The sequence below is a fragment of the Neolamprologus multifasciatus genome, chromosome 5 (genome assembly GCF_963576455.1).
Source record: "Neolamprologus multifasciatus chromosome 5, fNeoMul1.2, whole genome shotgun sequence".
Lineage (NCBI taxonomy): Eukaryota > Metazoa > Chordata > Actinopteri > Cichliformes > Cichlidae > Neolamprologus > Neolamprologus multifasciatus.
In genome coordinates this window covers 24403417-24423309 of record NC_140443.1, presented here as the reverse complement: position 1 = coordinate 24423309, position 19893 = coordinate 24403417, and the positions used below count along the sequence as shown (strand labels likewise).

The 19893-nt window shown below is 42.6% G+C and overlaps 14 non-coding genes and 1 pseudogene across 14 annotated transcripts; all 15 read left to right on the top strand.

Annotated features, from left to right (window-relative positions):
- The first annotated feature begins 169 nt into the window (after positions 1–169).
- trnaf-gaa (transfer RNA phenylalanine (anticodon GAA)) lies at positions 170–242 on the top strand. The gene has a single exon. It is a non-coding gene; the product is annotated as a tRNA-Phe (tRNA).
- A 427-nt stretch (positions 243–669) lies between these two features.
- On the top strand, positions 670–742 carry trnak-uuu (transfer RNA lysine (anticodon UUU)). The gene has a single exon. It is a non-coding gene; the product is annotated as a tRNA-Lys (tRNA).
- A 515-nt stretch (positions 743–1257) lies between these two features.
- Positions 1258–1330, top strand: trnaf-gaa (transfer RNA phenylalanine (anticodon GAA)). Its single transcript has one exon. It is a non-coding gene; the product is annotated as a tRNA-Phe (tRNA).
- A 421-nt stretch (positions 1331–1751) lies between these two features.
- Positions 1752–1824, top strand: trnak-uuu (transfer RNA lysine (anticodon UUU)). Its single transcript has one exon. It is a non-coding gene; the product is annotated as a tRNA-Lys (tRNA).
- Positions 1825–2339: 515 nt separating this feature from the next.
- Positions 2340–2412, top strand: trnaf-gaa (transfer RNA phenylalanine (anticodon GAA)). Its single transcript has one exon. It is a non-coding gene; the product is annotated as a tRNA-Phe (tRNA).
- A 421-nt stretch (positions 2413–2833) lies between these two features.
- On the top strand, positions 2834–2906 carry trnak-uuu (transfer RNA lysine (anticodon UUU)). Its single transcript has one exon. It is a non-coding gene; the product is annotated as a tRNA-Lys (tRNA).
- A 515-nt stretch (positions 2907–3421) lies between these two features.
- trnaf-gaa (transfer RNA phenylalanine (anticodon GAA)) lies at positions 3422–3494 on the top strand. Its single transcript has one exon. It is a non-coding gene; the product is annotated as a tRNA-Phe (tRNA).
- Positions 3495–3921: 427 nt separating this feature from the next.
- On the top strand, positions 3922–3994 carry trnak-uuu (transfer RNA lysine (anticodon UUU)). Its single transcript has one exon. It is a non-coding gene; the product is annotated as a tRNA-Lys (tRNA).
- Positions 3995–4509: 515 nt separating this feature from the next.
- On the top strand, positions 4510–4582 carry trnaf-gaa (transfer RNA phenylalanine (anticodon GAA)). The gene has a single exon. It is a non-coding gene; the product is annotated as a tRNA-Phe (tRNA).
- A 421-nt stretch (positions 4583–5003) lies between these two features.
- On the top strand, positions 5004–5076 carry trnak-uuu (transfer RNA lysine (anticodon UUU)). The gene has a single exon. It is a non-coding gene; the product is annotated as a tRNA-Lys (tRNA).
- A 515-nt stretch (positions 5077–5591) lies between these two features.
- Positions 5592–5664, top strand: trnaf-gaa (transfer RNA phenylalanine (anticodon GAA)). The gene has a single exon. It is a non-coding gene; the product is annotated as a tRNA-Phe (tRNA).
- A 426-nt stretch (positions 5665–6090) lies between these two features.
- On the top strand, positions 6091–6163 carry trnak-uuu (transfer RNA lysine (anticodon UUU)). Its single transcript has one exon. It is a non-coding gene; the product is annotated as a tRNA-Lys (tRNA).
- A 514-nt stretch (positions 6164–6677) lies between these two features.
- trnaf-gaa (transfer RNA phenylalanine (anticodon GAA)) lies at positions 6678–6750 on the top strand. The gene has a single exon. It is a non-coding gene; the product is annotated as a tRNA-Phe (tRNA).
- A 427-nt stretch (positions 6751–7177) lies between these two features.
- On the top strand, positions 7178–7250 carry trnak-uuu (transfer RNA lysine (anticodon UUU)). The gene has a single exon. It is a non-coding gene; the product is annotated as a tRNA-Lys (tRNA).
- An 8825-nt stretch (positions 7251–16075) lies between these two features.
- On the top strand, positions 16076–18798 carry LOC146518767 (trace amine-associated receptor 1-like; annotated as a pseudogene).
- Positions 18799–19893: the final 1095 nt, after the last annotated feature.

Below are 19893 nucleotides of genomic sequence, written 5' to 3'. Positions count from 1 at the left end.
ACATTAAAGAGAGCAAAGTTCATCACAGTTCACTGTTAAATCCAAAGCTTACAAGTTCACTTCACATTGATCTACTGTCTCAGAAGATCAGCTCTAGTGCAATTTGGCCAGCTGTAGACCTGACTGGTCATTAGAATGCAATTTTTGAGCACTTTCATTTGCAAAACGTGCCGAAATAGCTCAGCTGGGAGAGCGTTAGACTGAAGTTCTAAAGGACCCTAGTTCGATCCTGGGTTTCGGCGAAGCTCTCTTGGTCACCATCTAGGGCTTGGTAGGTTTGTTGGTAGGACTTCATTATACGGCCTACAACTACGTGGATCATTGCCATCAAATGAGAAAACAAACACAGATGGTGCAGCTTACAAACGTCCATCAAGTGGAGGTGGAATTTGAAGAAGGTCCTCCTCCAGAAGCTCCCAGGCCTCACCCATTATACCATTGACTTACCTAGGGCCTGGTAGTTTGGGTGATCACACGTCATAATACAGCCTAGCCATGTTTCCCCTAGAATCAAATCCGTCCCTTGACTCTTGTCTGAAATGACGATTTAATAATATCCAACTGCAAATCCTCAACAGTACCTACAGTAAAATGAGAGGATAAGAGATCATGTTTTTACAGAAAAGAAAGACAATATGTGGCCCAGAGGACAATCATGTGCCTCTTGTTGCCTGGGTAGCTCAGATGGAAGAGCATCAGACTTTTAATCTGAGGGTCCAGGGTTCAAGTCCCTGTCCAGGTGTCTCCTTTGGATCCATGCCCTTCCATGGCTTTACCTAACAAGCTCAGTTATTCTTGATAGTTCTGTGACCTCATTGTCATCTTTAGCAAAGTCCATAGAGTGCAGGTGGGATGACGATGTGGGATTTGTGGATATCAGGGACAGAGCCCTCTTTCAGATAATCCCAGCGTACAAGCTCTGTAAAGAATCTTTCCCTGCCCCTCGGTCCAACTCACCGCCAGTTGGTTCTCAGCTCAGCTCCTTTGCGAAACCTGGTGTCTAAGACATGCCAATCTCACCAAATCCGCCTTGGGTTTCTCGACACGTTACACTTTCACTTTATTTCTGTCTTACTTTGGGTGTGACAACATTAAAGAGAGCAAAGTTCATCACAGTTCACTGTTAAATCCAAAGCTTACAAGTTCACTTCACATTGATCTACTGTCTCAGAAGATCAGCTCTAGTGCAATTTGGCCAGCTGTAGACCTGACTGGTCATTAGAATGCAATTTTTGAGCACTTTCATTTACAAAACGTGCCGAAATAGCTCAGCTGGGAGAGCGTTAGACTGAACATCTAAAAGACCCTAGTTCGATCCTGGGTTTCGGCAAAGCTATTTTGGTCACCATCTAGGGCTTGGTAGGTTTGTTGGCAGGACTTCGTAATACGGCCTACAACTACGTGGATCATTGCCATCAAATGAGAAAACAAACACAGATGGTGCAGCTTGCGAACGTCCATCAAGTGGAGGTGGAATTTGAAGAAGGTCCTCCTCCAGAAGCTCCCAGGCCTCACCCATTATACCATTGACTTACCTAGGGCTTGGTAGGGTGGGTGATCACAGGTCATAATAGAGCCTAGCCATGTTTCCCCTAGAATCAAATCCTTCCCTTGGCTCTTGTCTGAAATGACAATTTAATAATATCTAACTGCAAATCCTAACCTACAGTAAAATGAGAGGTTAACATATCATGTTTTTACAGAAAAGAAAGACAATATGTGGCCCAGAGGACAAACACGTGACCCTTGTTGCCTGGGTAGCTCAGATGGAAGAGCATCAGACTTTTAATCTGAGGGTCCAGGGTTCAAGTCCCTGTCCAGGTGTCTCCTTTGGATCCTTGGCCTTCCATGGATTTACCTAACAAACTCAGTTGTTCTTGATAGTTCTATGACCTCATTGTCATCTTTAGCAAAGTCCATAGACTGCAAGTGGGATGACGATGTGGGGTTTGTGGATATCAGGGACACAGGCCTCTTTCAGATAATCCCAGCGTACAAGCTCTGTAAAGAATCTTTCCCTGCCCCTCGGTCCAACTCACCGCCAGTTGGTTCTCAGCTCAGCTCCTTTGCGAAACCTGGTGTCTAAGACATGCCAATCTCACCAAATCCGCCTTGGGTTTCTCGACACATTACACTTTCACTTTATTTCTGTCTTACTTTGGGTGTGACAACATTTAAGAGAGCAAAGTTCATCACAGTTCACTGTTAAATCCAAAGCTTAAAAGTTCACTTCACATTGATCTACTGTGTCAGAAGATCAGCTGTAGTGCAGTTTGGCCAGCTGTAGACCTGACTGGTCATTAGAATGCAATTTTTGAGCACTTTGCTTTGGAGAACGTGCCGAAATAGCTCAGCTGGGAGAGCGTTAGACTGAAGATCTAAAGGACCCTAGTTCGATCCTGGGTTTCGGCAAAGCTATTTTGGTCACCATCTAGGGCTTGGTAGGTTTGTTGGTAGGACTTCGTAATACGGCCTACAACTACGTGGATCATTGCCATCAAATGAGAAAACAAACACAGATGGTGCAGCTTGCAAACGTCCATCAAGTGGAGGTGGAATTTGAAGAAGGTCCTCCTCCAGAAGCTCCCAGGCCTCAACCATTATACCATTGACTTACCTAGGGCTTGGTAGGTTGGGTGATCACACGTCATAATAGAGCCTAGCCATGTTTCCCCTAGAATCAAATCCTTCCCTTGGCTCTTGTCTGAAATGACGATTTAATAATATCTAACTGCAAATCCTCACCTACAGTAAAATGAGAGGTTAACATATCATGTTTTTACAGAAAAGAAAGACAATATGTGGCCCAGAGGACAAACACGTGACTCTTGTTGCCTGGGTAGCTCAGATGGAAGAGCATCAGACTTTTAATCTGAGGGTCCAGGGTTCAAGTCCCTGTCCAGGTGTCTCCTTTGGATCCTTGCCCTTCCATGGATTTACCTAACAAACTCAGTTGTTCTTGATAGTTCTATGACCTCATTGTCATCTTTAGCAAAGTCCATAGACTGCAAGTGGGATGACGATGTGGGGTTTGTGGATATCAGGGACAGAGGCCTCTTTCAGATAATCCCAGCGTACAAGCTCTGTAAAGAATCTTTCCCTGCCCCTCGGTCCAACTCACCGCCAGTTGGTTCTCAGCTCAGCTCCTTTGCGAAACCTGGTGTCTAAGACATGCCAATCTCACCAAATCCGCCTTGGGTTTCTCGACACGTTACACTTTCACTTTATTTCTGTCTTACTTTGGGCTGGATAACATTAAAGAGAGCAAAGTTCATCACAGTTCACTGTTAAATCCAAAGCTTAAAAGTTCACTTCAAGTTGATCTACTGTCTCAGAAGATCAGCTGTAGTGCATTTTGGCCAGCTGTAGACTTGACTGGTCATTAGAATGCAATTTTTGAGCACTTTCCTTTGCAAAATGTGCCGAAATAGCTCAGCTGGGAGAGCGTTAGACTGAAGATCTAAAGGACCCTAGTTCGATCCTGGGTTTCGGCAACGCTATTTTGGTCACCATCTAGGGCTTGGTAGGTTTGTTGGCAGGACTTCATTATACGGCCTACAACTACGTGGATCATTGCCATCAAATGAGAAAACAAACACAGATGGTGCAGCTTGCAAACGTCCATCAAGTGGAGGTGGAATTTGAATAAGGTCCTCCTCCGGAAGCTCCCAGGCCTCAACCATTATACCATTGACTTACCTAGGTCTTGGTAGGTTGGGTGATCACACGTCATAATACAGCCTAGCCATGTTTCCCCTAGAATCAAATCCTTCCCTTGGCTCTTGTCTGAAATGACGATTTAATAATATCTAACTGCAAATCCTCAACAGTACCTACAGTAAAATGAGAGGATAAGAGATCATGTTTTTACAGAAAAGAAAGACAATATGTGGCCCAGAGGACAAGCATGTGCCTCTTGTTGCCTGGGTAGCTCAGATGGAAGAGCATCAGACTTTTAATCTGAGGGTCCAGGGTTCAAGTCCCTGTCCAGGTGTCTCCTTTGGATCCATGCCCTTCCATGGCCTTACCTAACAAGCTCAGGTATCCTTGATAGTTCTGTGACCTCATTGTCATCTTTAGCAAAGTCCATAGAGTGCAGGTGGGATGACGATGTGGGATTTGTGGATATCAGGGACAGAGCCCTCTTTCAGATAATCCCAGCGTACAAGCTCTGTAAAGAATCTTTCCCTGCCCCTCGGTCCAACTCACCGCCAGTTGGTTCTCAGCTCAGCTCCTTTGCGAAACCTGGTGTCTAAGACATGCCAATCTCACCAAATCCGCCTTGGGTTTCTCGACACGTTACACTTTCACTTTATTTCTGTCTTACTTTGGGTGTGACAACATTAAAGAGAGCAAAGTTCATCACAATTCACTGTTAAATCCAAAGCTTACAAGTTCACTTCACATTGATCTACTGTCTCAGAAGATCAGCTGTAGTGCAATTTGGCCAGCTGTAGACCTGACTGGTCATTAGAATGCAATTTTTGAGCACTTTCCTTTGCAAAACGTGCCGAAATAGCTCAGCTGGGAGAGCGTTAGACTGAACATCTAAAAGACCCTAGTTCGATCCTGGGTTTCGGCAAAGCTATTTTGGTCACCATCTAGGGCTTGGTAGGTTTGTTGGCAGGACTTCGTAATACGGCCTACAACTACGTGGATCATTGCCATCAAATGAGAAAACAAACACAGATGGTGCAGCTTGCGAACGTCCATCAAGTGGAGGTGGAATTTGAAGAAGGTCCTCCTCCAGAAGCTCCCAGGCCTCACCCATTATACCATTGACTTACCTAGGGCTTGGTAGGGTGGGTGATCACACGTCATAATAGAGCCTAGCCATGTTTCCCCTAGAATCAAATCCTTCCCTTGGCTCTTGTCTGAAATGACAATTTAATAATATCTAACTGCAAATCCTAACCTACAGTAAAATGACAGGTTAACATATCATGTTTTTACAGAAAAGAAAGACAATATGTGGCCCAGAGGACATACATGTGACCCTTGTTGCCTGGGTAGCTCAGATGGAAGAGCATCAGACTTTTAATCTGAGGGTCCAGGGTTCAAGTCCCTGTCCAGGTGTCTCCTTTGGATCCATGCCCTTCCATGGCTTTACCTAACAAGCTCAGGTATCCTTGATAGTTCTGTGACCTCATTGTCATCTTTAGCAAAGTCCATAGAGTGCAGGTGGGATGATGATGTGGGATTTGTGGATATCAGGGACACAGGCCTCTTTCAGATAATCCCAGAGTACAAGCTCTATAAAGAATCTTTCCCTGCCCCTCGGTCCAACTCACCGCCAGTTGGTTCTCAGCTAAGCTCCTTTGCGAAACCTGGTGTCTAAGACATGCCAATCTCACCAAATCCGCCTTGGGTTTCTCGACATGTTACACTTTCACTTTTTTTCTGTCTTACTTTGGGTGTGACAACATTAAAGAGAGCAAAGTTCATCACAGTTCACTGTTAAATCCAAAGCTTAAAAGTTCACTTCACATTGATCTACTGTCTCAGAAGATCAGCTGTAGTGCAGTTTGGCCAGCTGTAGACCTGACTGGTCATTAGAATGCAATTTTTGAGCACTTTCCTTTGGAGAATGTGCCGAAATAGCTCAGCTGGGAGAGCGTTAGACTGAAGATCTAAAGGACCCTAGTTCGATCCTGGGTTTCGGCAAAGCTATTTTGGTCACCATCTAGGGCTTGGTAGGTTTGTTGGCAGGACTTCATTATACGGCCTACAACTACGTGGATCATTGCCATCAAATGAGAAAACAAACACAGATGGTGCAGCTTGCAAACGTCCATCAAGTGGAGGTGGAATTTGAATAAGGTCCTCCTCCGCAAGCTCCCAGGCCTCAACCATTATACCATTGACTTACCTAGGTCTTGGTAGGTTGGGTGATCACACGTCATAATACAGCCTAGCCATGTTTCCCTAGAATCAAATCCTTCCCTTGGCTCTTGTCTGAAATGACGATTTAATAATATCTAACTGCAAATCCTCAACAGTACCTACAGTAAAATGAGAGGATAAGAGATCATGTTTTTACATAAAAGAAAGACAATATGTGGCCCAGAGGACAAGCATGTGCCTCTTGTTGCCTGGGTAGCTCAGATGGAAGAGCATCAGACTTTTAATCTGAGGGTCCAGGGTTCAAGTCCCTGTCCAGGTGTCTCCTTTGGATCCATGCCCTTCCATGGCTTTACCTAACAAGCTCAGGTATCCTTGATAGTTCTGTGACCTCATTGTCATCTTTAGCAAAGTCCATAGACTGCAAGTGGGATGACGATGTGGGGTTTGTGGATATCAGGGACAGAGGCCTCTTTCAGATAATCCCAGCGTACAAGCTCTGTAAAGAATCTTTCCCTGCCCCTCGGTCCAACTCACCGCCAGTTGGTTCTCAGCTCAGCTCCTTTGCGAAACCTGGTGTCTAAGACATGCCAATCTCACCAAATCCGCCTTGGGTTTCTCGACACATTACACTTTCACTTTATTTCTGTCTTACTTTGGGTGTGACAACATTTAAGAGAGCAAAGTTCATCACAGTTCACTGTTAAATCCAAAGCTTAAAAGTTCACTTCACATTGATCTACTGTCTCAGAAGATCAGCTGTAGTGCAGTTTGGCCAGCTGTAGACCTGACTGTCATTAGAATGCAATTTTTGAGCACTTTCGTTTGGAGAACGTGCCGAAATAGCTCAGCTGGGAGAGCGTTAGACTGAAGTTCTAAAGGACCCTAGTTCGATCCTGGGTTTTGGCGAAGCTCTCTTGGTCACCATCTAGGGCTTGGTAGGTTTGTTGGTAGGACTTCATTATACGGCCTACAACTACGTGGATCATTGCCATCAAATGAGAAAACAAACACAGATGGTGCATCTTGCAAACGTCCATCAAGTGGAGGTGGAATTTGAAGAAGGACCTCCTCCAGAAGCTCCCAGGCCTCACTCATTATACCATTGATTTAACTAAGGCTTGGTAGGTTGGGTGATCACATGTCATAATACAGCCTAGCCATGTTTCCCCTAGAATCAAATCCTTCCCTTGGCTCTTGTGTGAAATGACAATTTAATAATATCTAACTGCAAATCCTCACCAGTACCTACAGTAAAATGAGAGTATAAGAGATCACGTTTTTACAGAAAAGAAAGACAATATGCGGCCCAGAGGACAAACATGTGACTCTTGTTGCCTGGGTAGCTCAGATGGAAGAGCATCAGACTTTTAATCTGAGGGTCCAGGCTTCAAGTCCCTGTCCAGGTGTCTCCTTTGGATCCTTGCCCTTCCATGGATTTACCTAACAAGCTCAGTTGTTCTTGATAGTTCTGTGACCTCATTTTCATCCTTTGCAAAGTCCATAGACTGCAGGTGGGATGACGATGTGGGATTTGTGGATATCAGGGACAGAGGCCTCTTTCAGATTATCCCACCATACAAGCTCTATAAAGAATCTTATAGCAAGTATAAGCAAGTTACTTTGAAAAAGTGATTTATTATAGTTACTGGTTACTTCTTCAAAAAGGTAATTGAGTTAGTAACTGAATTACAAGATTCTAAAAGTGATTAATTAGTTGAAAAGTAACTATTGTGTTACTTTAAAAAAATGTTTAACCCTCTGGGGTCTGGGGTTTAATTGGCCATTTTTAACTACTTTTGATATTTCCTCTACATTTCACCTTTAAAAACTATTTACTTTGCCTTGCTTGGTATCATCCTTTTCAGCACAACCTCATGTGTCTGAATTTACAGTTATGTTTTCATTTTGACATACTGTATTAAGACAATCGATCTAAAATCAGACAAAAAACATAAAAACCAAATAGAAAAAGTTGTATTTTTTACTGTAACAACTAGAGATGGACCGATCCGATATTACGTATCGGTATCGGTCCGATACTGACCCAAATTACTGGATCGGATATCGGCGAGAAATAAAAAATGTAATCCGATCCATTAAATATCAAAAAAGCACCTCACAAAACTTGCTACACGGCGTAACTCGGCTCATAACCGTAGCACGTCGCAGCAGTATGCGTCACATGATACAGCGGCTGTGTGTATTTGTAGCCTTGCTAGCAAACCAGCATTTCATCTATGAGGAAGTTTTCCCAGAGAGAAGTAAAGCAAGTGTGTAAGTTCATCTCTGAATGTTTGTAAAGCATTCCCACCTTAAGCTTAACAACAGATATATGGAGCGACTGCCTCTTTTTGCTGCTACTTCAATCATGAAACTGATCAATGATCAGCTGATCGGCTTTTCTGTCGAGAGTCCGTCTCTCTTCTTAGTTTTTGGCCCACTTCTCACCAGAAAGAGGAAACCAGCGGCTGAACAACAGCAGCACCATTAAGCTTGATAAGCTGTTGTTAGAATTTATTTAACATTACTTTCTACACCAGGATCCTTTTATATGCACAAAGACATACTTTTCTTTCTTGTTCTCATTTAAAATGTCGAGCTTTTAATAAATAATTATCTGAATTTTACACCCAAAGTTTTAATCTGATGTAAAATATATAGAAGTCCATTACTGTATATAGTAACTGTTAAGTCTAATATACCCTAGTAAGCTATAGTACTTTTTCCTTTGGGAAGATACCATCTGTGCAGTCTGCAATTCTGTTGAAGAAAGATGTTGAATCTATTTAATTATTCTTGAAAAAAAATTTCTTTCTGTGCATTTTTCCCCCTGCATCAAATTAAATTTGATTACATCGATTAAGCATCATGAGCTGGAGGGTGGGGGGGGTGGTTCCCTATTTTTTATTTTGCTGGGAGTTTGCAACCCTATTAGTTAGGTTGCTTAATATTTCTGCTATGTACTCTTTAAAATACCAGAATAGGGAGGATGGAGCAGGTTTAAGTTTATTAGATTGATCAGTTTTGCTGAACTATGAAATATTTTGTTGTATTTTTTACATACAGGTATAACAGAATAGCTTTAGTGTTGTTGTTTATTTAAACTTGAGTATAAACTTATACAAAATGCAGCAAGATATTAAAAAAAACTTTTATTGATTAAAAAACACACTATATCGGATTCATATCGGTATCGGCAGATATCCAAATTTATGATATCGGTATCGGTATCGGACATAAAAAAGTGGTATCGTGCCATCTCTAGTAACAACCACAAACATGTTTTATGAATCATATTTAATAACTTTAAATGCAAATATAAATTGTCAATTTTAAAATCATATGCACAAGTTTTGCAAACAACAAAGTTATTTGCATGTATTTACCTTTTACCCCTTTTTAATAACAATTTCAAACTATTTACATAACAATCAGCTGTTCTGCATTAAATAAGATGCCACACAAATTATTTGTGCCACTCCAAATATTTCTGTCCACTATAAAGGAGAACATCACAGGACTGATACCTGCAGGTCTGACAGCAGCAGGTGCATCACTCCTGTTTTCTACCTGGAGACAGCAGTCGCCTCATTGTTCTGACACACAACACAAAACTATCCACAAGACTACACACTAGCCACACAAGACAACACATTAACTACACACTCCAAACATGCTAAACATCACAATCTCAAAACTCGCTCGCTCTCTTTTTCTGCTGTCTTTCTTTCTTTCTTTCTCTCTCTCTCACCATGACTCCTAAAACTTCCCCCTGTTCCTAAACAACCAAATGTCATGTGCCATATCATTTTTGATTGGTTGACATGATGCATTTTTCCACCAACACAATAGGCTGGGGATTTTTGTGTGTGTGTGTGTGTGTGGGGGGGGGGGGTTATTTTTTGGTCATAAGCAGAGAGTGCTCACTAGCGCTCTCCTTAAACAGTAAACGTGACGAAACTATTGACAAAAAACATAGCGTATATATTGTTTATCATAACTCTGGTTTAAGTGTCTGTGAAGGTTCTCAGTCATCCAGGTCATCGTAGTCAAAGGAGCTTGCAAAGAAAAGCGTCTGGACTTCTTTAAGTTACTTGAAGACGTTTCACCTCTCATCCGGGAAGCTTCTTCAGTTCTAAGGTCAAATGGTGGAGAGTCCCAGATATAAACCTAGTGGGAGTGTCCCCCCACAGAGGGACTGTCGCGAAATCGATCAATGTAGAGCAGTGAGACAAACCACGGAGGCCCCAGTAAAGTGCAATCAAACGATGAGTTTATTAACAGCCCGGAGAAAACATCAGCATATGTCTTCTGACCAAAATACATGTTGTCGATACTTATAAAGCAGTGGGGTACACGCCCCCCCATGGCGTCAATTACAGATTAAAATAGGTTCCAGACATTAGTCACAGTTAATCGTATATCTTGTACATCTTTAATAGCTATAAGCAGACATAGAACTTCTCTTTTCTATAACATCTTCCATACAAGGTAATAAACTTCGAGCCCTCAGGACCTCTGGGGCTAATTATATATTCTGGTCATCTGTTGCCAAGTAGAGTAAAATATAGTAAGACATCAAATGAGTTAAGGCCTCAGGCCTGACACATTCCTAGATTATATGTGTTATATGTATTGTAAGCATGCATTGCAGTTATCCTTCTATGTTCCAGTTTCCCTCAGCATGTATCACCTGGACAGTCACGCCAGTGAAGCTTAAGACCTTTAATGAACCGAACATCAATTCGAAATAAGCACAAATATGCAATGTGTATGAAATACTTCTAACCGTACTTGTAATAAAAGTTAACATAATGGAAGGATCCTCAAATGGACATCTTCACTAAACAACTTTAATGCAATATCAATACTGTGAGAAATATTATTAGATGAAATAATGCTGTAAAGAATGTTATCAATGCAGTTATAATGATGCAGATTATATGGCAGCAATAAAATAATTTCTGTATCTCCACAGGACAAAAGGACCCCCTGATGATCCTCTAATCGCCTGAGCCAAGGTGTGGAACTGGGTGTGGGTCCCAATCAGCCAGAGTTTCGAGTGAGTTCATTGTGAAACCTGGCCCCACCTTATCATGCGAATTCCTGAGGTCAGATGGCCCAGGATGTGAGTGGGCGTTAAGGCGTCTGGGAAGGGATCTCAAAATTGGATTATAGATGGCAGAGAGTTGGTGTCGTAAACCACCGCCTCTGTTCAAAGATGGTCGCTCACAGTGGACATAGATGGCTTTTTTCACTCCTCTTTCAAACCATCTGTCCTCTCTGTCCAAAATGTGAACATTGGCATCCTCGAAAGAGTGTCCTTTATCCTTAAGATGCAGATGGACAGCTGAGTCTTGTCCTGTGGAGGTGGCTCTTCTGTGTTTTGCCATGCGCTTGTGAAGTGGCTGTTTGGTCTCTCCAATGTAGAGGTCTGGGCATTCCTCGCTGCACTGTACGGCATACACCACATTGTTAAGTCTGTGTTTTGGCGTTTTGTCTTTCGGGTGAACCAGTTTTTGTCTGAGTGTGTTGCTAGGTCTGAAGTACACTGGGATGTCATGCTTGGAGAAAACCCTCCCGAGTTTCTCTGATACACCGGCTACATAGGGGATGACAATGTTGTTGCGTCTGTCCTTCTTATCCTCCCTCGCTGGTGTCTGATCTTCTTTTCTGTGCCTCTTTGCTGACTTTAAGAATGCCCATTTAGGATAGCTGCACGTTTTGAGTGCTTCCTTTACATGTGTGTGTTCCTTCTTTTTCCCTTCAGGCTTAGAGGGAACATGTTCTGCCCGGTGGTGTAGGGTCCTAATTACTCCAAGTTTGTGTTCCAGAGGGTGATGGGAGTCAAACAGGAGGTACTGGTCCGTGTGTGTGGGCTTCTGGTAAACTTCGATGTTGAGGTTGCCATTCTCTTCAATGTGCACAGCGCAGTCCAGTAAAGGCAAACAGTCATCCTTTGTGTCTTCCCTGGTGAACTTGATGTTTTTATCCACAGCGTTGATGTGCGCAGTGAAGGATTCCACTTCTTGTGTCTTGATTTTGACCCAGGTGTCGTCTACATATCTGTACCAGTGGCTGGGTACTCTTCCTTTGAAAGAGCCAAGAGCCTTCCTTTCCACTTCCTCCATGTAAAGGTTGGCTGCAATAGGTGACACGGGGGAGCCCATGGCACAGCCATGTTTTTGTCTGTAATAGCCTTCGTTGTATTTGAAATATGTAGTGGTGAGGCAGAGGTCTAACAGTGTGCAAATCTGATCGGGTGTGAAGTTGGTCCTGTCCTCCAAGGAGCTGTCTTCTTGTAGTCATTTTCTGACAGTCTCCACTGCCTCCGTGGTGGGTATGCATGTGAAGAGAGAGACTACATCAAAGGACACCATTGTTTCATCTGGATCCAGGGTAAGTTTCTGGACCTTGTCAGTGAAGTCGGTGGAGTTCTTGATGTGGTGTGGGGTGTTCCCCACGAGAGGAGCAAGGATGGTAGCAAGGTGTTTTGCAATGTTATAAGTGGCTGAGTTTATGCTACTGACTATGGGTCTGAGTGGGACAGCTTCCTTGTGGATTTTTGGAAGTCCGTAAATGCGGGGTATGGCATCCCCTGGGTAAAGGCGGTGATAAGTAAGGCGGTCAATGATTTTGTCCTTTTCCAAGTCTTGAAGGCAAGCTATAACTTTCTTTTTGTAGCTGCTTGTGGGGTCTCGCTTTAAGGCTTCGTAGGTATTGTTGTCACTGAGGAGAGTTGTGATCTTTGTATGGTAATCTGTAGTGTTTAGGACCACGGTGCATCTTCCCCTATCAGCTGGTAAAACAGTGATGTTGTGGTCTTTGCTCAGGGAAGCGACGGCCTTCTTTTCCTGTATTGTGAGGTTGGGCGGACGGACTTTGGCACTGGAGAGGGTGGCTAAGACTTTCATCCTGATTTTCTCTGCTTCTGTCTGTGATAATTTATTAATCCGTATGGCAGATTCTGTGGCTGTGATGAGGTCCACTATGGGCAACTGTTGTGGAGAAATGGCAAAATTGAGTCCTTTGGCTAATACTCTCTTTTCAGGTTCAGTGAGATTCCTGTCTGAAAAGTTCTTAACCCATTTCTCCTGACTGTCTTCAGGTGTGTTTTCTTCTATGGGTTGTGTAGGTTCAGATTCAGAATGAGGAGTGTGTGTTTTTGAAAGCAAGGTGTGAAATTTCCTGCATTGTCTTTCTTTTCCTTTCGAGTGTTGGGCCCGCTGAGCCTTGTCCACAAACTTGTAAACCTCTTCTAAGATTGGAGAGGGTAGAAGGGTTTCCAGTTCCTGCAGAGTCTGGCTGATCTTGATCTGGAGGGCATCTATAGTGAAATGGACCTGTCTTATACTTTCACTTAAAAGGTGATTTTGTGCTCGCTGTAGAATCAAGTCTGCTCTGTATCCCCTGACAGTGGATCCAAGGTGCAGGCTCTTAGGAACAACTCTGGTTTGTCTACATCTTAGGTTGAAACGGAGATGGTTCCTATAATCCGCTAGTTTCCTTGATTCCCTTTCATACTCCCGCACCAGTTGAAGGGTGTTCCTCCCAAAATGTACGGCAATATGTCTGTGAAGGTTCTCAGTCATCCAGGTCATCGTAGTCAAAGGAGCTTGCAAAGAAAAGTGTCTGGACTTCTTTAAGTTACTTGAAGACGTTTCACCTCTCATCCGAGAAGCTTCTTCAGTTCTAAGGTCAAATGGTGGAGAGTCCCAGATATAAACCTAGTGGGAGTGTCCCCCCACAGAAGGACAAAAGGACCCCCTGATGATCCTCTAATCGCCTGAGCCAAGGTGTGGAACTGGGTGTGGGTCCCAATCAGCCAGAGTTTCGGGTGAGTTCATTGTGAAACCTGGCCCCACCTTATCATGTGAATTCCTGAGGTCAGATGGCCCAGGATGTGAGTGGGCGTTAAGGCATCTGGGAAGGGATCTCAAAACTGGATTATAGATGGCAGAGAGTTGGTGTCGTAAACCACCGCCTCTGTTCAAACTCTGGTTTAACTTGGCCTATCAACACAATTTAAAAACTGGTATATATCACCTTGTTGCTTAAAGTGGTCATGTGATTGGCTTACCACGACTACTTTATTTGTCCTAAGTCAAACAGCAGCACTCATGCGATTGTTTTGCCCACTTAGCTCCAGTTTTTGTGCCAAAAAGTGATCATCGGGCAGAAAGTGATTTTTGTCCGCAGGAGCGCGCAGCTGCATAAAGCTGTAGTGCCCAGATTACTTACAGCTACTCCCCTGCAACTGATATAAGGTGCGGTAAGGTGAACACAGATTCAACCTTCTGTTGAAAATAGTAACGTGACCACACCACATTTTATTGTTAGTAACGGTAACGGCGTTGCAGCGATAGAAATAGTAATTAGTTAGATTACTCGTTACTGAAAAAAGTAACACCGTTAGTAACGCAGTTACTTGTAATGCCATTATTCCCATCACTGCTCATGAATGTATTATTTTTTTCATTCTTCAGGTTTAGATTTTTCCAACTTAGTAAAACTTGCCCAGCCTTCCAGGAAAACTGCAGCCAATTATCAAACCTTGAATACAGGAGAAAAGTAGATTCCGTGCTTATTACCAAATTCCCTGGTCTACTACTACATGTACTACAAGATTATAGGGCTCCAGTTCCAGGGGCTATGAGGTCATTGTATAACCAATGTGAGAGCACAACTCTGGCAAAAAGTTAAGTAGATTTTCAACTGGTGTTTGCCTTCAAAAGGGTCATCCTATGTCTCTGATCCTGCTTCTGATTTTTGTGAACATGATCTCAAGGCGTAGCCAGGCTGAGGATGGTCTGCTTTAGAAGTAGCATCCCTGCTTTTTGTGGATGCTGTGATTCATTTGGGTTTATTAGCGCATGACTTTCAGCATGCGCTGAAGTGGTTTGCAGCCAATTGTGAAATGGATGGCATGAGATTTAGTACATCCAAATTGGATGCCATGGTTCTCTGTCAGAAAATAGTGGAATACTCCCACTGGATTAGGGAAGAGAGGCTGCCTTAAGCTAGAGGGTTCAAGTATCTTGGAATCTTATTACTGAGTGATAAGACGGAGTGCAAGCTGGACTGGTGGATTGGTGCAGTGCATCTGGTTAGAGTCCTTCAAGGGGTAAATGAAAAGTATAGGTAGGGAAAAGGACATCAGAAGTACCCTGCTCAGGCTTCTGCCTGTGTAGAAGCTCTCACTTTGGTTATACAATGAGCTCATAGTACTTTCTGCCAGATGATCATCGGGCAGAAAGTGATTTTTGTCCGCAGGAGCGCGCAGCTGCATAAAGCTGTAGTGCCCAGATTACTTACAGCTACTCCCCTGCAACTGATATAAGGTGCGGTAAGGTGAACACAGATTCAACCTTCTGTTGAAAATAGTAACGTGACCACACCACATTTTATTGTTAGTAACGGTAACGGCGTTGCAGCGATAGAAATAGTAATTAGTTAGATTACTCGTTACTGAAAAAAGTAACACCGTTAGTAACGCAGTTACTTGTAATGCCATTATTCCCATCACTGCTCATGAATGTATTATTTTTTTCATTCTTCAGGTTTAGATTTTTCCAACTTAGTAAAACTTGCCCAGCCTTCCAGGAAAACTGCAGCCAATTATCAAACCTTGAATACAGGAGAAAAGTAGATTCCGTGCTTATTACCAAATTCCCTGGTCTACTACTACATGTACTACAAGATTATAGGGCTCCAGTTCCAGGGGCTATGAGGTCATTGTATAACCAATGTGAGAGCACAACTCTGGCAAAAAGTTAAGTAGATTTTCAACTGGTGTTTGCCTTCAAAAGGGTCATCCTATGTCTCTGATCCTGCTTCTGATTTTTGTGAACATGATCTCAAGGCGTAGCCAGGCTGAGGATGGTCTGCTTTAGAAGTAGCATCCCTGCTTTTTGTGGATGCTGTGATTCATTTGGGTTTATTAGCGCATGACTTTCAGCATGCGCTGAAGTGGTTTGCAGCCAATTGTGAAATGGATGGCATGAGATTTAGTACATCCAAATTGGATGCCATGGTTCTCTGTCAGAAAATAGTGGAATACTCCCACTGGATTAGGGAAGAGAGGCTGCCTTAAGCTAGAGGGTTCAAGTATCTTGGAATCTTATTACTGAGTGATAAGACGGAGTGCAAGCTGGACTGGTGGATTGGTGCAGTGCATCTGGTTAGAGTCCTTCAAGGGGTAAATGAAAAGTATAGGTAGGGAAAAGGACATCAGAAGTACCCTGCTCAGGCTTCTGCCTGTGTAGAAGCTCTCACTTTGGTTATACAATGAGCTCATAGCCCCTGGACCTGGAACCCTGTAGTCTTATTGTACATTATACGTATAAAATCTGGATCTGTGATTACTTTTTCATTTAATTTGAGATGTGACAAAGATTGGAGCTGGGCCAGATGGTGTTACAGCCTGTAAAACAGATTATTTTCCTGGAATACTGAATAGCACCACAATGGGGCACCTTATTCCTTCAGCTGTGTTAAGGTTGAGTTGAGAGCCAAACACACACCTTTGTTCTAAGGACTTAATGACTGATCATGTGTGGTACAGGACTTCAGTAAATAATAATAATAATAATAATGGATTGCATATATATAGCGCTTTTTGGGACCCCTCAAAGCGCTTTACAATTCCACTATTCATTCACTCTCACATTCATACACTGGTGAAGGCAAGCTACAGTTATAGCTACAGCTGCCCTGGGGCAGACTCACAGAAGCGAGGCTGCCATATTGCGGCATCGGCCCCTCTGGCCATCACCAGTAAACATTAAGCAGTTCAATTTTTATTTTTTGAGTTAAATTAAATTCTAAGCCAGTGCATGTGAAATGAGAATTGGTGAAATGAATGACTTTAACAAAAATGATTGTGTTGTCAGTATGATGATTCTGTTGATCTGGGGAGTTGCTGTTCTAATTGAAATTGGCATCACGATTGACAAGGAAAATGTGAGGCAAGCTGTTTATCAGAAGCTCTAATATCAACCACTCTCGCATGCATTTTCTCCTTTTATATCCTAGTCATAATAATGCTTAGTATCTATTTGAAGATTTTTCTTGTTGCACAAAAACAAGTAAACAGCATCCAGAATACAACATGTCAGAACACACAGTCTGGAGCAACTGCCAGTAAGATGGAGAAAAAGGCCACCAAGACTCTAGCTGTTGTTATAGGAGTTTTTCTCTTATGTTGGACTCCTTACTTTCTTTGTATTATCTTTCAGCCTATAACATATAATGAAACACCAATTGCAGTTATTGAAACACTTAACTGGCTTACATTGTCAAATTCAATGCTAAATCCATTCATTTATGCTTTCTTTTATAGCTGGTTCAGGTCAGCTTTTACAACAATTATTTCTGGAAAAATATTTCAAAGTGATTGACTTGTTGTTTTGAAAAGCTCAAAAGCATTTTAATTGGTACACATTCATGAAATTTGAAATGATAAAGACTACTAACAATGACACAAGCAGAAGACTAAAAGAAAATGCTTCTATGTATTTTTAATGTCTGTTCCGAATGATACATATTCTGCAACTCTTTTAAACATCATGTTTAATTTGGGAAACACTAATGGAAGGTGAACAGATTCAATGATACTATTCTGCTGAAGTAATCAGTTTTTGCGTCTTACAGTATGTGATTTAAATAAGTAAGTTGATAATGTATTCATGGAAATTTGAATTAAAATGTTTAAAAAGCATATCTAAGGAAAATGGTTGAATAATGACAATACCTATAAATTCTTTAAGTAGCATATCAGTTACTGGGTCTGTATAGGCAAACAGCATCAATCCTATGAAATATAAAATAAATAAACATAAAAAGACCTATTCTGCTATATAAATATATATAAAAGAATTCCTCTCTCGCCCCTTTGGGTGGTCTGTCTCTTTCAAGCCTGGGTCCTCTACCAGGGGTCTGGGAGCTTGAGGGTCTTGAGCAGCATCTTTCCTGTTTCTAGGACTGCACTCTTCTGGACACAGATGCTGTTAGAGTAAATTGTTAAATGTTTGTCATTTTTATGTTTGCCATTTGTACATTGTTTTAACTCTGATGAAAGAAATTCCACTGTCCTCTCCCCCAGATTCTCGAGGTTCTAGGTGGGGGGCTGTAGTCTTTTATTACAGACACATCCTTGTGCTTTTTGATGTAAGCTTCCTGCGTTTACAACCCTTTGGTCAGCAGGAGGTCTCACACACACACACACACACACACACACACACACACACACACACACACACACACACACACATTCTTACAGAAGTTCACACATATACATACAATGCCTTGTCTTAGAACCAAGTGGGCGTTGCTTTGCTATGACGTGTTTTGTGTGAACTGTCTCTCAATAAAAAGGCAGCAGGAGGAGGTCAGAGTCGGGGTCATTTTCATGGTGGACACAGACGAGGCCTCCCTTGCGCAAATAATCGATCGATCGACTGTCTTTTTTTCTTCATGATGAATACGTCTCTAGAATTAGCGGGGCTTGTGGAAACACAAACCCAACAGATGCCCTTCCTAGAGACACTTCTGAGTTTGGTGACCACTCGGGGACCACTGTTGCCTTCACCGTCGACGTCCACATCTTTATTCAACTAACCATTTTCTTCCATTTATCCTATCCTGTTGCCTAGCGGGCGATCGTGGCTCAAGAGTTGGGAGTTCACCTTGTAATCGGAAGGTTGCCGGTCCGAGCCCCAGCTCGGACAGTCTCGGTCGTTGTGTCCTTGGGCAAGACACTTCACCTACCGCCTACTGGTGATGGCCGGAAGGGCCGATGGCGCGATATGGCAGCCTCGCTTCTGTCAGTCTGCCCCAGGGCAGCTGTGGCTACAACTGTAGCTTGCCTCCACCAGTGTGTGAATGGGTGGATGACTGGGTGTGTAAAGCGCTTTGGGGTCCCTAGAGGGGACTAGTAAAAGCACTATACAAATACAGGCCATTTACCATTTATTTAGGATTGAGAAGGAGCTGAAGTTTCATTAGTCATTTCTAGTCTTTAAATGTTATACAATATTTATTTATACAATATTTAAATATTTTAATGTTAACCATCTACCTTTATCTACTAGAAATATTATCAAATCTAAATAGGGATGTTGTCTGATTTAGTAAATCCTATTTATGAATTATAAGAAAAATGTACATGTTTTTGAAAAATTTCAGACTTCTTTAAGTTACATAAATCTTGGCTGCATTGAGCTTGTTTTCAGTGTTCAAGGAAGAAATGCAAAGGACATTAAACAAGTGATTATCACTGAGATACAATCTGCATCTGGATTTGTTATTCTTCAATTCTTGATTGCTCTCCATTAGGGATGGGTACCGGTGTCCGGTGCCATGATGGCACCGGTTCTGACATAAACGGTAGTAACCAGACCGAAAAGCAGCGCACATTTCAGTGCTTTATTTCGGTGCTTTTTTTTCCTGAGCTGTGATACACTTTAGATTCTAGCCAATCATTTTACGTTTCCGAGGATAGTAGGCGGGCCCAGGTACGTACGTTCTTTTAGAGCAGAGCTACAGATTAAAAATGCCCAAGGCTAAGCGGTCAAAAGTCTGGCTGTACTTCACAGCAGAATATGCAAACTCAGCAGCCTGCAACAAGTGCTTTAAGGTGACTGTTACTGTGATACTGTCAAAGGAGGTAACACCTCAAATCCGATGACACACCTGGCGACGCATAGCGTTTTTTTTAAAAGCCGAGAAATGCGCCGGATTTGATAGCTTGCTGCGAGAACTCACACCGAGCACATCTACTGCGGGTGTGGTGCCTGTTATCGAACCCGGAGTTAGCAACATGAACCCGAAGAGGAGAGTCCTGGCCCCTAGTCCTGCCAGTGTAGCAGAAATGATGAGGATGATGATGCAGCAGCAGCCGTTCTTCTCTGCGTGAGTAGCTTAATGTTGTTCGTGTGTAATTTACGTTGAGTAGGCTAACCACGTTATTACATTAATGCATGAAAGGTGAACTAGCAAACACCGTCGTAGTTACATGCGGCTGTCTTCTTGTTTGATGGCAGATACTCC